This window comes from Dioscorea cayenensis, chromosome 7 (genome assembly GCF_009730915.1).
Source record: "Dioscorea cayenensis subsp. rotundata cultivar TDr96_F1 chromosome 7, TDr96_F1_v2_PseudoChromosome.rev07_lg8_w22 25.fasta, whole genome shotgun sequence".
NCBI classification, from domain to species: Eukaryota; Viridiplantae; Streptophyta; class Magnoliopsida; order Dioscoreales; family Dioscoreaceae; genus Dioscorea; species Dioscorea cayenensis.
Genome location: NC_052477.1, coordinates 5,331,797 through 5,348,773, shown reverse-complemented (window position 1 = coordinate 5,348,773; position 16,977 = coordinate 5,331,797). Strand labels below are relative to the sequence as shown.

The 16,977-nt window shown below is 36.6% G+C and overlaps 1 pseudogene; it reads left to right on the top strand.

Annotated features, from left to right (window-relative positions):
- The first annotated feature begins 1,094 nt into the window (after positions 1–1,094).
- On the top strand, positions 1,095–16,628 carry LOC120265022 (annotated as a pseudogene).
- Positions 16,629–16,977: the final 349 nt, after the last annotated feature.

The window sequence follows — 16,977 nt, the reverse complement described above, 5'->3', positions numbered from 1 at the left end:
GACTAAATACTACTAGTAATAACTCTAACCTTGATATCTAGCAAGCAACCAAATTATCAAGGCAAGTAAACTAAAGATCAAGAATGGAAAGAACTATGGTCAAGGATCCAAGAAGCAAATAACCAATGAGATAAGACAGTGCCCAAATAAGACTTCGTTTTGGAATTAAGAATTTAGGTAATCACAATTAATAAAGATTAAACCCTAGTATTGTTAAACTGAGGGATTTCAAAAATATACCGGATGCTCTCTTGAGTCGTCCCACTACCTAATGCTACGCTACGGTAGGATTGAATCTCTTCTAATCCTACTTTTACAAAATTGTAAAGAGATCTAGGAAACCCCTAATTATAAATCGGAGCTCTCACTACATGACCACAAGTGGCCTATCTTTAGTGCACACTTCTGATTTTCTTTATCTATGGGTGATCTCGCATGATGAACCTCTTGATCTCAATCATGCAATCAAAATGAAATAGCCACTCTCGTTATGCTAGATCAACAATATAAAAACATAGATGAACCAAACAATCCAAAGGAAATTTATATTCAAAGCACTATAATAATGTGATTATCCCTAGCTACATCAAATCAGAATACCCAAAGAAGTTACCTCTCCATGGGGTTCACGTTCATCTCAAAACACAAAAAAATAAAGCCCAAGAACAATAAGCATCGAAGAAACCCCTCTCAATATCTTCAATGTAGGAATCGATGTGAGTCGATGTTGTCTCCTTGAATCATTACTCCAGTGACTCCTTCGAACTCCCTCTTCTTCCTTTAATTCGCCTCCAAACCATAGCCATTGCCCCGAAAAGTCACTTTCCCAAAAGTTTCATGCCTAATGCCTTTTTCTGCTTTCTTTTTATGCCCCCAGAAATCTACTAAGTACAAGAGCAAGCACATGGGCATTTACTTTGCACATGTAGATCTCTAGATGAACTCAAAACCACGACTCCCAAGGTATACAGTCGTGTGTACATGGTCACAATGATGACCATGTTGGTTCATACAACAAGACAGATGCACCAATTACACGGGCAGAGTATGATGTATTTGTCAGTCACTTTCAGCGTGAGCTGCGAGTATCAATTATGTCAATACAGGATGAGATGCAGAAGATCATGCAAGATACCCTGTGTGAGACAATTGAACGGTCCCTCACTGAGTGTGTTCTGACCCGAGGTGGGCTTGACGACCGTCATGACCATCGTGATCCTGGTCATGTTGGTTATGGACATCGGCAATTTCCACTCTGTAACAATGATAAAGGCCTTCCCCACGGCCGCTGAGATAGAGAAGATCCTGATAGTATGGTAAAGATCAAGATGAGCATACTACCATTCAGCGGCAAAGCAGATCCCGAAGTTTACTTGGAGTGGGAGGCGAGGTGTGATCAAATATTTAAGATCCTGGGTTTTTCCGATGAAAAAAAGGTAAATATAGCATCTTTTGAATTTACCGATTATGCACTAACTTGGTGGAACCGGTAACATGAAGACAAGCTATTTGCGGGTAATGGATATATTCGCACATAGGATGCTATGAAGAGGGCTATACGACATCGCTTTGTTCCACCACACTTCTAAAGAGATCTTTATAACAAGCTACAATGGCTTGTTCAAGGTACAAGAACCGTCAATGAATATTATAAGGAGATGGAGGTCCAGATGATCCATACCAACATGCGAGAAAGTGCTGAGGCGAACATGTCGAGGTTCTTGAGCGGTCTCAATCATGAAATTGTTGATCAAGTGAAGATGTTCCCCTACAACACTCTACAAGAGCTCATACATCAAGCGACAAACTACAGCAACAGCATGGTGGTCGGGGACGCACCATACCCAATTGTCTGCTTCCCTAACTTGGCACCGCCCTCAGGGTGCCACAGGAGGTGGTGCTACTCTTAGGCTGACGGCGGCCACCTCTGCCGTACCCCTTGGCCACACGTCGACCATGTCAGCACCTTTGCTAGTCTTTAGACACAGTGGTTGATGTCCCACTTCTTCGACAGGTGCATCTTCTTCTACATCCACCGCGTCTTCTCGCAGCCTCAACATAGAGTGCTTCAAGTGCAAAGGGAGAGGGCACATTGCTTCTGAGTGCCCCAACAAGAGGATCTTGCTCATTAATGAACAGGGCGAGTGGGAGTCCGAGAGTGACCCCGAAGATGATGATGATGCAAATGATGAGCCAGGGAATGAAGGTGATTGTGGCATTCAATCTAATGTTAGAGATTGCTTTATTTCCCATCGTGTTCTTAGTGTCAATACTGTCGAAGAGGAGAAGGGACAATGGCATAACATCTTCCACACTCGCGGCACCATTAAGAACAAGGTATGCATGATTACTATTGATAATGGCAGCTGTAATAACATTGCTAGTTCGGACTTGGTGGAGAGATTGGGGTTTAAGCAGCGACATCACCCTAGTCCATACAAGATCCAATGGCTCAATGATTATGGATCGTTGAGTGTTAGCAACATTGCAACAGTTCAGTTCTTCTTTGGGAAGTATCATGATCAGGTGGAGTGTGATGTCCCAATGCAAGCATACCAATTACTGTTGGGACGCCCTTGGTTGTTTGATCATGATGTCCATATTAGCAGTCGTGCTAATCAACTCACTTTTATGTACAAAGGGGAGCACATTTCCTTTCTTCCCATGACTCTGGAGGAAATATTGATGGATGATCTAAAAGAGAGAGAGAGAGAGAGAGTGTGTGTGTGTGTGTGTGTGTGTGTGTGCAAAACACTTGAGTGAGAGTTACCATCATAGCGAGCGAGTGAATCCAAAGCCAAATAAAACCCCATAGCTTAAATTAACTAATCCCCTAGAAAAAGAGTGTTTAGTGATAATGGCTAGGAAGGGGGACATGAAGGCTTTGAGAGAATCCAATTCTATATTCTTTGTTCTCCTATACAAACAAAGTTTGCTAACTACTGACGATTTGCCCTCTACTTTGCCTAGTTCTATTTTTGATCTTTTGCAGGCATATGAGGATGTGTTCCCTGATGAGGTCCCACTTGGGCTACCACCAAAACGAGGAATTGAGTATCAAGTTGACTTGATACTAGGAACACCATTGCCTAATCGGCCACCTTACCGCACCAATCTAGAGGTGACAAGAGAAATCCAGCGTCAAGTTCAAGAATTACTCAACAAAGGTTACGTAAGGGAAACTCTCTCTCCTTGTGCAATTCCAGTTATTTTAGTTCCTAGAAAGATGGTTCTTGGAGAATGTGTGTAGATTGTAGAGCTATTAACAACATAACTGTGAGGTATAGACATCCCATACCTTGACTTGATGATATGCTTCATGAACTTAGTGGATCTGTTATCTTCTCGAAGATAGACTTGCGTAGTGGCTATCACCAAATTAGAATGAAAGAGGTTGATGAGTGGAAAACAGCATTTAAAACAAAATTTGGATTGTATGAGTGGTTAGTCATGCCTTTTGGTTTAACAAATTCACCTAGTACTTTCATGAGATTGATGAAACATGTACTTAGAGCCTTCATTAGAAAATTTGTGATAGTCTAATTTGATGATATATTAATTTTTAGCAAGTCTTTAGCTGATCACATTGATCATTTACATGATGTACATGTTGTTTTGAGAAAAAGAACAATTGTATGCTAACCTTGCAAAGTGCACCTTTTGCACCAACAAAGTTGTGTTTCTTGGCTTTGTGGTTTCATCTCAAGGTGTTGAGGTAGATGAAGACAAGATTAAAGCATTACGTGAGTGGGCAACATCCCAAAACGTGAGCCAAGTAAGAAGCTTTGTAGGACTTGTAGGCTTTTACTATCGGTTCATGAAGGATTTCAGCACCATCACCGCCCCAATCCATGAATTGACAAAGAAAGAAGTTCCATTCAAATGGGAGGCAGCACAAGAAAAGATATTTCAAAATTTAAAGGACAAATTGACATCCGCACCACTACTAGCATTTCCTGACTTTGGTTTGAAATAGAATGTGATGCAAATAGTGTAGGTATTGGTGGGGTGCTTATGCAAGAAGGTAGGCCCATTGCTTATTTTAGTGAGAAGTTAAGTGGTCCAGCTCTCAATTATTTTGTTTATGATAAGGAGTTGTATGTGCTTGTGAGGGCTTTGTAAACTTGGCAACATTACTTATAGCCTAAAGAATTTGTGATACATTCTGACCATGAATCATTGAAGCATCTTATAGCTCAATTAAAACTAAACCATAGACATGCAAAATGAAGTAAGTTCATCGAGTCTTTTCCTTACATTGTCAAGTACAAGAAAGGGAAGGATAACCTTGTTGTAGTTGACGCACTATCTAGGCGCCATGCTTTGATGTTCCAACTAGATGCTAAAATTCTGGGTTTAGAAAGCATTAAAGAGTTATATACTAAAGATTCATACTTTGTTGAACCCTACTCTAAATGTAGTACAGGAAAAGGTCAGGAAAAGTTTCATTTACATGATGGTTTCTTGTTTCTAGCTAACAAATTATGTATACCAGATTGCTCTGTTCGCTTATTACTCTTGCAGGAAGCTCATGGATGTGGTCTGATAGGCCACTTTGGTGCCAAGATGACAGAAAATGTGCTGACCGACCACTTCTTTTGGCCAAAAATGAGGCGTGACGTTGAGCACTACGTACAGCAATGTGAGACGTGCCACAAAGCTAAGTCTCATTTAAACCCTCATAGATTGTATACTCCCTTACCTATTCTTAGTGTACTGTGGGAAGATATTTCTATAGATTTTGTTCTTGGATTACCACAGACTAAGAAGGGAAGAGATTCTATATTTGTGGTTGTTGATAGGTTTAGCAAGATGGCTCATTTTATTCCCTATCATAAGAGCGATGATACTTCACATGTTGTTGATCTATTTTTCAAGGAAGTGGTGCGACTACATGGTGCGCCATGAACCATTGTCTCGGATCGTGATACCAAGTTCTTGAGCTATTTTTGGAAAACCTTGTGGGGAAGCTAAGAACCAAGCTATTATTCTCCACCACGTGTCACCCCCAGACAGATGGGCAAACAGAAGTTGTGAACCGCACACTATCCATGATATTAAGAACAATTTTAAAGAAGAATTTAAAGATGTGGGAGGAGTGTCTACCGTATGTCAAATTTGCATATAACAGGGAGATACATTCCACCACTAAATTTTGTCCATTCAAAATTGTATATGTTTTTAAACCTACTACACCTATAGATCTTTTACCTTTGTACTTGCAGGAACAAGCTAATATAGATGCAAGTAAGCGTGCTGAATTTGTGAAGAAAATACATGAAAAGACGAAGAATAACATCGAGAAGATCACTCAGCAGTATGAGAAGCGAGCAAACAAAGGAAGGAAGAAGATGTTGTTTGAGCTGGGCGACCCAGTATGGATACATTTACGTAAAGAGCATTTCCCGGTGCAGCGCAAGTGCAAGTTACAACCACGAGGTGATGGACCATTCTGGGTGCTTGAGAAGATCAATGACAATGCGTACAAGATCGAGCTTCTAGGCAAGTATGGTGTTAGTGTTGCTTTCAAAGATGTTTCACCTTTCTTCAGGTCAATCGAATGAAGGACGATTCCTTTTCAAGAGGGGGAGGATGATGAGTACATCACTCCCATGGCAACTACACCACCTACGGATGGTAATACTTCAGCTAGTATAGAAGAGGAAGCATATCAAGGACCATTTACACGAAACCGTGCTAAACAAATCCAAAACAAGGTGAACGATAACTTAACCTTATTTTTAAATTATATTGAAATGGTGATGTTTCCAATTTCTTTTATCTTAATTGTACTTAGGTGTATCAAAAGTGAGGACATAATTTCAAACTTAGTCAAACAAGAGGATAGCAACAGAGAAGGAAATTGTGCCTATCTTTGCTGGCCCCAAGCAAACAAAGGGAGATGTGATTTCCTTTTATAATAAATCAACCCAAAATATCCCTTTTCTAAACCAACTCAATTTCTAGAAGGAAACAAAATCAAATCCCAATCAACCAAGAAATCAAATATTCCAAGATTAAGAGTGGAGAGATTCGCCTGCCATCTTCACGTGCTACAGTACCCGCGGGATACTATTCCCATATTTAGATTGATTTTCTAGCTAATTTTCTTTTCCTATTTTTAGATTGTTTTCCTAGCAAATTTTCTTTTCCTATTTTTAGATTGATTCCCTGGCAAATTTTAATAAGATAGTTTTCTTGTATCCCAAGTTTATGCTGGCTATAAATAGCCTTGTATCTTCTCTTTTGAAAGATAGAACTTTGATTATTATTCACAAAATAAGAGTTGTCCTTCTACCATTTTTCTTATGAGTTCTCCCGGATTCATGAGAGGAAAGTTTCAGCTTTCTCCTAATTCGTGTTCTACACTTCCGAGCATTTTATGTGGGTTAGTTTCTGGTTTGTGATTCTGCGATTGTTCGGACAGCGGGTCGGAGTTCTTGAAGCTTCGGATAGTCTCTCCCCAACGTATGAGTCGCATCTATCCCCAGTTGTTCGTAGCTAGCTATCCCTCAACCTAGATCCTACACCATGAAGATCGGGCCATCATTTAGATCTTCTTCTTCTTCACCAAGTTGGAGACTATCATTAAGATTATGGAGCTCGGATATGAATCAAACAGCTACATACATAGCAAACAACTTTATGTTTCATGAGCACACAAAACATGTTAATGTGTATTGTCACCATACACGTGATCTTATTGAGTGTGGTTTATGGTGAGAGCGCAACATACTAGAAAGCGAGCATGTGACTCCCAGCTGTAAATGCACAGGTCATCAAGTAATAAACCTCTCCCACAAGCATGAGAGGGTCGTATTCCCTGGGGCCAAAGATAAGCAATTACTTCCTCCTAGGTATCACTATCTAGTCTACCAAATGAATAGTTGTTGTATCAAACACAAATACAAAAATAAATAAAACAAACAATTATAAACAAAATGGACTAAGGTACACCATGCAAGCAATCTAAAAGAAAAGTTGCAATGAGCACGAGAGACCTCGGGCGAGGATCCCTTGGGGAGAAGAACAAGGATGAATTTAGGAAATTGAGTGTTAAGTTGGCTAGATTTGATTAGCTAGACTCGGGAGCCGACTACCCCGAAACCTCCGTGATATAGCCCTAATCCAATACGGGTTCCTCCATCCGGAAGATACCCTTACGATGTCTTTGGGAATAAGAAGCCTTTCCTAGGGTAATTCTAATGCTCGCTCTAGGCTAGAACTACCCTAAAGTCCGCAGGGAACTATCGGCACCCGAAAACTCCGGTGTACCAGTACACTGAATCCCCATTCAAACATTGTGCAACCTAATAAATGTAGCATCCCGCTATACATATACAATTCATTGCTCAAAAACTATGGAATCCATCCATTGTTGGTTGAACATCAAAACAATAGATTGAAATCAAACAAACATGCCAACATTTAATTAACAAAAGAAGTCATCATCCAAACAAATTCTTCTCCCAAGGTTCACCAGATGCCCGATGACCTTGGGGGTCTAGTTCCACATCACAAGGAGAGTATTCATAAATAAAACAATACAAAAGCTCATAATCAACTCCCCTGGGATGTAGGCTAGAAGACAGTGACAATAGCTCGTCTGATCTACACCGTCGAACTCCTCGATGTTCTTCCTTGAGGGTGACCTTCTTCCAACCAAGTTCTTGCTCTTCAAATTGCCTTCCATAATCCCTTCTCCATCTGAGAAACTACTCCGGTGATGATGGTGGTGAATGATGGAGATGATGGAGAACAGTTGAGGAGATGGTGGCCAAAGACCCTCTCCAAAAACCCTAGATTGGCTTTTAAAAACTTCAAGAGAATGTTTTGCCCGTGTGTGTGTGAGAAATATATATAATAAAAGTGATGTATTGAGACACTTATCAGCGGTCCCTTACACACAGCCAATGTTAGCTCCAAAGATCAGACGGCTTATGTTTTCACCAAGCTACTCCAATGTTCGCACTTTGATTGGTGTTGCAGCAAGCTGAGCATGATAGACATATATGCTCCAACTTGAGGAGTGTTGGAAACCAATAGGAAACCAATAAGAAACAACTATATATCCTTATTTAGGCTTTCCTTCTCTTTTTTTTTTCCTTTCTTTCTTATTGCAATGTCTAGTTGATTTGTTCCTAGTTTTGCCTTTGGTCTCTCCCTATACAAGGAGACCCTTGCCTCCATCCATCAATAAGAAAATTGGTTCTTACTTTCTACAAATATTAATATTAGATCTTGTCCTCGGTTCTTTTTGGCCTTTATTTGAATTGTTCATTAGGAGATATCAATAATGAAAGCTTATGTATTGGTTTAGTTGGTGTCATCTTTTTCGATATGTGCATATCAAGCATGTATTATTTGGTTGCCCCCTTAATGAGAAGAAGAAACCCTAACTTATATGGTTGATGTTATCTAAACTGAATTTTTTATTTGCTTAGCCTTTAACATGCCATATGTGTGGTAGAATACTCATGTAGAAATATTTTTATATGTACGGGATCAAATTGTGTTCATCAAGCTGCTGCTATATAGTTTGTGTCCTTATGTAAAGAAATGACTTTTTAAAAGTAAGGGAAGTCCTACCATTTGTTGATTTAGACAATTCTATTTAGCTAAAAGGATGGCCATGTATTTGGATAATTCAAAGCTATGTTGATGATGACAATTTGCCATAGGTTTAATATGAGAAAATTTTTTTTGTTATCCCTATGAATGCCACAATTGTGCTATCTTAATTTGATACTCGTGCTTATATAAACTTTTAAATCATAATTCTAATATATATCTTACAGTTATGATATTCTATTATGCAAATGACTTCAGAAATTATGACCTTGTGATAAGTATAGAAAACTTTCTTAGTTCACTTTGATTTGCATGAACCAATTGTTAACGGATGTTACTTCCAATTTATTTGATTGGTTTCATATTATCATTTTGTGCTTAATTTAATAGCCAACTTGAGTTCCTACTTTAATTGCCATTTTATAATTATTACAAGTCTAAAAACTCTTTTGGGAAATGATTGAGTCATATTTTTTGTGTAAACTAATTGAATTACAAACATTTAACTTAATCTTATGACTTTAATTTGACCAATGATTGTAAAATTATACAAGAATTTGGGTTGTTCTCATCATTTTCATTTCATTTTTCAAATTTTGATTTAAATATCATTATCAATTTATTTTTGTATTATAGATGGCTTTATACCTTTAGATCTCATAAAAAGCATGTCTTTTTATTTGATATTGAATTTTGTTTACTCATTTTACTTACTTTATTGTTAAACAAAATCTTATTGTTGATTGCCTTTCTTTTATTAGGAGTATTACATCTAGGTCCATTTTTATGTATGCACGCGTGTAAGGATAGTGTTTGGCTCTTTAGTGATTATACTTGATGGTTGGAGGTAATGATACTGTGGGACTCAAATCCATATGCAATATATCATATGGCTTTTTAACTATAGGGAGAAAAAACTCTTGTAGCATGTTTTTGTCATTCTTTTAATGTAGATTTCATTTTTTTTATTACATTCTTGTAAGTTTTTTTTTGGGAGTTGTGTACTTGCAGACCCAAGCCTATTTCACTATTGCTTAGTACCATAGATTATGAAATTCCAACAAAAAAAAATGTCCGTAAGATCTAGCATGGCACCCAAACAAAGATATGCTATTTTGTGTTCATTGTGCTGATGGTGATGACCCTTAAGTTTCAACTGTAGACCTAAATGTTATAGGAAAAGGTAGTGTTGTTTTTAGTGTTTGAAGTCATTTCTATTTTAAGACAAATTGCTTGTGTGTGTGTGTGTGTGTGCGCGCATGTGTTTGTTTGTCTATAAATTTTAGTTTTCATGAAGTTGGTACTTATAGTGGTTACTTCAAGTTTCTATGTAAATAGAAACTTCCAAGAGATTGTAAGTTAATTATAATTATCTTTTGATGCATCAAGTTTTATGACATCCAATTTAAAACTATTTGTTTGGTTGGGGTTAGGATAAGTTTGGTTAGGTTTTTGAAGTTTGAATTGGGTTCGAAGTGAAACTTTTAAGCAATTTTGTCCAAGTTTGAGCTGGTTCATTTTGATTGAAGGGATTGGTATAACTTGGGATAAATTAGTTTGTCCTATTTTATTCCACAATCAAACATTACCAATAGAATTTTTGGTGAATATTGCCTGTTAATGTTGCTAAAAGCCATGTTAGATAGGAGCAATAAATATAGACTATGTTGCTATTTACTTTAGGGAGAAAAAACCTTAGTTTTAATCCTATTGTCACTCTTGGGTGGTAAATAATTAGTGTAACTACTTGATTGATATTTTGTAGGAATCAATATTTCTACTTAAGTAACTCTAAAGAGATTTTCAATTTTTATGTTCTTGTTATTGAGGTATGGGCGAAGCCTATGGAAGGGTCAAAACAAGTGATGAAAAGCTTATTCATGAAAAGTTGGTTCCTAAAAGAATTATCCTTAAGTATAAGTTCCTTGTTTGTATTTTTTATGTTTTATTTTTCATATATGCCTTTTTAGCAAGTTGTAATAGTTATGAGCATTTCGTAATACTAATTAATTCCACTACTTCACTACCATCGGTGAGAATATATAAAATGATTGTTGTATTTCAAAATTTTTGTAGACATTCACTCACATGAGCAATGTACACTCAAATAAAAGACAAACTAACATATTTAATGGGTAGCATTAGACACCTATATATTAGACATGTATATTTCCAAACATAGCTCTTTGGGGAGAAGAGAGTCTTAAGAAAACAGCCAGGCTCAACAAGCGAATTACTAGGGATGTTTTTAAAGACTCCTTTTTTAATACATGCTTAAGAAAAATCTTTAGGTCAATATACATAAGAACCATGAATTACAGTGTGTGTGTGGCCTACTAGTTCAAGGGCAAGAAATATCTAATATCTCAATGAACAAAAGTAAATCAAGCAAGAAACTGGGCTATTGTCTTATAATTGCCATAAATTTACAGCACCATTTAGTGCACTACAAATTCATCGGAATAAAAAAAAAGTATGTTAAATTGTGCTGGAACGAGATTGCATAAATAAATAAATAGTTTTAATTAAACCTCTAAACTATTAAATAAATTAAAATCGAACTCTAGAAAGGAGTAAAAGGATAACTAGCAGACAAGAATGGCAAATAACAAGCTACTTTGCATCTGATCATTATTTTTATTTGATTATAGGCTTCTTATCTTCCTATTATGTTGACTCTAGATTTAGATCATAGATTCAAAATCAAACAAAATGGTAATAAGCAATTGCACACACTAGAAATCAAGTTTGTATGTTGTTTTTTATTTTTAACAGCACAACAAATTAATATTATTTTTCAGAAATTTCCATCAATATATTTTTTGAAACAAACATAAGTATTACCTAAGCTTGTTCTTGATCTCATGTAATCAATGGAAGTGATGTGTGCCAAAAAGGGTAATGGCTTGCAGCTGTGATGCTTGACAACAAAAAGGGACTAGCTTCTTCTCTACATCCTTTAACTAAGCACATCATCAACCATGAACCTTTGTGAAAAAATTTGAGACTAAAATTCAAGGAAAAAAACAATTCACATCTCCGTTAGAAGAAACACAACTGTCTTTCTTAGATGTTTAGCCTTGGATCTCCTATGCTTGATCAACCATTTGAGAGACCTATCTTCCACACCATCATAGATATTGAGTCCATTCTTGAATGCACAGGGAAGCTCGAGCACAAATGCAGTGTAAAAGAAGATGGGATAGTTGTTGTATTAAAGGAATGGTACTATTAGAATGAGAATCAATATCTACAGTAATATATCACCATGTTTGGGCACACTAATGCAAGCCGCAAATGCACTAGTAGTCAAGTAGTAGTAAATAAGTTATTGTTCACACGAGGACTATGATGTCAATTACTAATTTCTTGCAACTAAAGGTATTCTAGACAATTCTAAATATGAATAAAATAAACAAATAGAACTAATTGTAATTGAAACTAAAAACTATTAAACAGTAGCTAGTGGCAAGGTGGGAAAACTTCAAAATTCAAGAGCTTCTAAGGTTAGGCTTTCAACGCAGTGATGAACAAAAGATCTTATATGACTATTTATGAATTAAACTTAATTGTCTGAAAGTGGTTTATCCTAAAGTACTCACTATATTCTTTCATAATATAGCGAGGTATCTGACTTAGATCGACTCCTACTTTCATAATAATTGAATCTAATTAGACCCTTTAAGTTCCATGGTAACCATTAATCCTTAAGAAATCCAAATCTATGGTCTGAGGCTTAATCCTAGGGTGTCTAACACCGCAATTTACCTTTTAGTCCTTCCTTTGGTGTCTAAGATCATGCAAATATGGGATACATCACATTCACAAGCATTAAATATCAAAGGATTATATCAAACGGAATTTAAACATTAAAGTAAAAAATAAAAGTCAATACAAAAAATCTTTTTCCATCAAGAGGCTAATCCCCAACCCTAGAAAGATAGATCTACTCACTCATGTTCGAATTATAACCCATGATATGCAAACTAAGCATCAATAATAAAAATAAAAAGAAATAAAGAAAAGCTCGGTTTGACCGATGAGTTCCACACTTGAAAATCGATAGATCTTCATTTAATTCTTGATCACCTCCATTTTTTGGTGTGTGTTTTGGTATTCTAATGATTCTCAATCTCGAACTCTAACCACGACCGTCAAAGATTTCCTTCTAAAAACTCTCCATGATCTTATATAAGATGAAATAAGTTATGTTTTTTTTTTGTGGCTATGCGCCACAAGTGTGGTGTGCACCACGAATTGGTCATAGACTTCTTTAAAAAATCCCGCATTGTGCAGCATGCCCATGGTGATTGACATTGGTGGGTCATTTTCCATGATGTCTTCTTGCTTTATACCCTTTTATCTCCATGACTTCTCTTCATTTTTTTTCTTCTAAAGTGCTTCAAATAATTAATTACATGATTGATGAAAAATTTCAACTATCTGCATATAAAACACAGAAAAAAAAGAGCAACCAGAACCAAAAGGATAATATTCAAGTAAAAATATCTACAACATGTATGATTAAGCAATGAATTAGACCTAATCCCAAGTTAAAATGTTTATAGGATTTTTCATTTAAAACACACTATTATTAAAATGGTAATGCATATCACAGATAATGAGATTCTTTATAATTAAGAAATTTTATTACCACTAAAATTGGGGGAATGGGGATGGAATGAATATTCTTAATGGTAAAATATTACCTTCTCTCTAGTTAAGATTTAATTAAATAAAAACTATTGATTTAAATAATTAATTATAATAATTAAAGGAAATAATTACCAACATAAATTGAATAATCTAAATATTTAATTAAAATACTTTAAGTGAAATGACATTTTTGCCTTTGGCAGCTATTTATGTAAATTAAAAATCATTATTTAAAATAGTTATTTAAAATGATTAAAATTAATAATGATGAAAGTGATATATTTTAATTTAAATGTTTAATTATAATAATTATTTGGATTATGATACTCCAAATATTTTATAAATAATTTTTTATCATTAAATATAACCTTCCTAATTTTTTCTATTCAAAATAAATTATCCTTCCAATCTAACACCATTTTTCTTATCATGCCTATGTTTACAATCTCATACACATTCCTATTCAATTCCATTCCATCAACCAAATCCAACCTTAAGATTTTGAATTGAAAATTTTCATTTATAAAAAAATTTTGTGATTATCATTTACTTAAATGGTTTTATAAAAATATTTTTATATACAGAGTATTCATTTATCTTTATAATTTTATATTTTCGTTTATAAAAAATCAAATCGTCATTTATATATTTAAATTAAAATTTTTGTTAGAAATTTTGAAAGATAATTATTTATTAAACCTTTTACTTCATGGTTTTTTTCTAAATATTTTTATATATGAATTTAATTTCTTTAATTTTACAATTTTATTGATAAAAAATTTTAAAGGTCATTTATATATTTAAATAAAATTTTGTGTTCAAAAATTTTGAAAGACAACTCTTTTTACTTCATGGGTTATTTATATATATATATATATATATGAATTTGATTTTTTAATTTTTTAATTTTATTTAGTGGAAATTACCAAAAACACCCCCTAACTTTACAATATGTACAAAAACACCCCCTAACTTTGTGTATCCCTAAAAACACCTTTTTAAACTTAATGATTTTCAAACCCCCAAAGGTTGTAACCAATGTTAACAGAGTTACTTTTGAATTTTATGGACGAAATTGCCCCTTGCATGGGAAGTTGTGGCAGTGCAAGCATGTTTCCAATTTGAGAGGAAGTGGGGGTTATTTTTTTTGGGTAATCCCTAGAGACAACCATTACTAGCGCCGGTTATATTTTTTTTCTCTTTTCGCCTCTTCAGCTTTTCCATTTTCAAAGTTGTCTTTGCCTGTGCATCCTTATCTCGAAGAAGAACTTCTCTTTCTACCGTTGTCTTGCAGAAGAATTCCCACTCAAGTATTCGGCATTTGATCAATTTGCAGTGTAAGGTATTGAGCCGAGGTGGACGCCGTTAAAAAAGTTGTGTTTATGGTTTTTTTATAAACAATTCCGTTAGAAAAAGAGATTTTTCGGTTTTGTTTTGTGGTTCTATTTTTATTGGATGATATTGAAGTCTGAAGGGAGATTTATCGGCTAGGGTTTTGTTTTGGTTTTCATTTTCATCTGTGTACACGATCGAAAGAGATTTTTTGATTGTTATGCTGTGTAATGTTTACAATGTAGGTTTCCCCTTTACGTTGATATGGTTGCAGTTTTAAAAATGTGGTTTCCGTTTAAGTAATGGGATTTTTTATAAACATTTGATGTTTCTATTTAAGAGTTGTTATTTCTGTTTAAAATGTGAGGTTTCTATTTAAATATTTATGTTTCTGCTTAATAATATTTAGGTTACCATTTAAAAACTTTCCTTTCCGCTTAAATTTATCTGAATACTATTTAATGTGTGGTTATTATCGCAGGCTTGTGATTATGGCGGTCAACCTAGTTAATGGGCGATGCTACTTGACACCGGCAGTAAAGACTGTGACTGAGTTGAAGGTTCACATGAGTGGATGACAGTGGGAGATAATCCGGAGGACACCGTTTGCAACATTTACTGAGATTGATGCTGTGTTCCAAGAGAGGGCCCTCATTGATTATTTGGTGCAGAGATATGATGGTCGTACCAACAAATTCAGGATTAGGGGATGCTTGGTAAGTTTCAGGCCCGAAAGATGTTGCTCTCATTCTTGGACTACGTTGTGATGGAGACGCAATCGTATTTCAGAAGAAGAAGAAAGCACGCTCCGCTTTTGAAGATAGACACAAAGACTCCATCAAGAGAACACTTGAGCAACTTGTTCAGCAAAGGGGGGAAGAAGAAAATTTTGTCAATCTCCTGATGGTATACCTCATGGGTACAATCCTCTTCCTAAACACGTCCTGCTCGGTTACGAACTGGATCGTTAACTATGTCGATGACCTACCTGGCATGGGACGATATGCATGGGCGCAAGCGACGCACAAGTGGCTGATGGAGGACATCCCACAAGCGGCTGCTCAAGTGCAAGCGAGATGCGTCGGGAAGAAGACGAACATGGGGTACATCAAAGGTTGCTCGATCGCACTGAACATCTGGTTTTACGAGCTAACCGGCACCGAAAAGAAGGTGCGATTTGGCAAGACCCTAAGGATACTGTGCTACGGTGAAAGTAGTTACCGGAAACAAGCATCGATAAAAGTTATATTGGCATCGCTTGAAGGAAAAGAGATAATAAATCATGAGTCTTTGTTTAAATATCAAACGTTTATGTTTAAAAATATGATTTAGTGTTTAAACTATTAGTTTTCTCTTTAACTATTTGGGATATCGTTTAATATGTAAACTGTTTAAATAATTGAGTTAACTGTTTAAAACCATTTGTTATTATTTAAATTGAATGCTTTCACTTACATTGTTTTGTTTAACTATGTTAGTTTCCTGAGCTGGTCGAGGCGAATGCAGATAAAGAAATCTTCATTCGGGTCATTCGTCAGGGGGATGCTATTGCTCCTGAACTGCTGCCGCGAAGGCAGGATGAGAGGTCATCCTCTTCAAGGCGCCCTCGACGCCATTCACCTAATAACAGCCCAACCCGCGCAAGAATTTCTCGGCGCTGGAGAAGCACCGCCCTACCCGGCCCGGCAGAAACACCCCCTCCCCGGCAAATGACATCCCTCCCTACCGAGCAGCCCCGATCCAGCAGCCCCCGACAGCTCACGGCTCCCCTTAGCGACGATGTCACCGCAAGTCTGATGCAGGCGTGCCACATACTGATGACCGAGTTCCCTCGGCTTATTGCTCGAGTGGAGGCATTGGAAGGACGAGCACAATCGAATGCGTCATCCCTACAAACAAATGAAGCACCCGGCATGAATGCCACCCAGAAAAGCCCGGATGCAGCCGAGGCAGCCCTGACGATTGTCGACGACGTGAGTGGGATGACGTCAGATTTTGATGACAACAACGTCATTTGGACAGCCATTCGAAGAGGACCACATTTGAAGAGAATCGGTAAAAGAAGATAAACAATAATGTCTCAACCTCCACCAGCCGATGATGAAATAATAGCAGCACCACCTGCGGTTGATCGGCCGGCTAGAACGATAGCGTCTGATGAAATTACTCCGGAAGAAGCTGTAGTTGTAGTTGATACGATGGCCAAAGAGATCCCCATCTCGGTGGAACCGGCGATGGCCAAAGAAATCCCCATCTAGGTGGAACCGATGATGGCCAAAGAGATCCCCATCTTGGTGGAACTAGCGGACGACAGTGCTGCGTCAAAGGTAGACACAATCCCTCAACAATAAGAACCAGTAAAGATTGTATCTCTGGTTAATGCTGTCGTCATGTCCACAATTGACAAGATCGTTGACA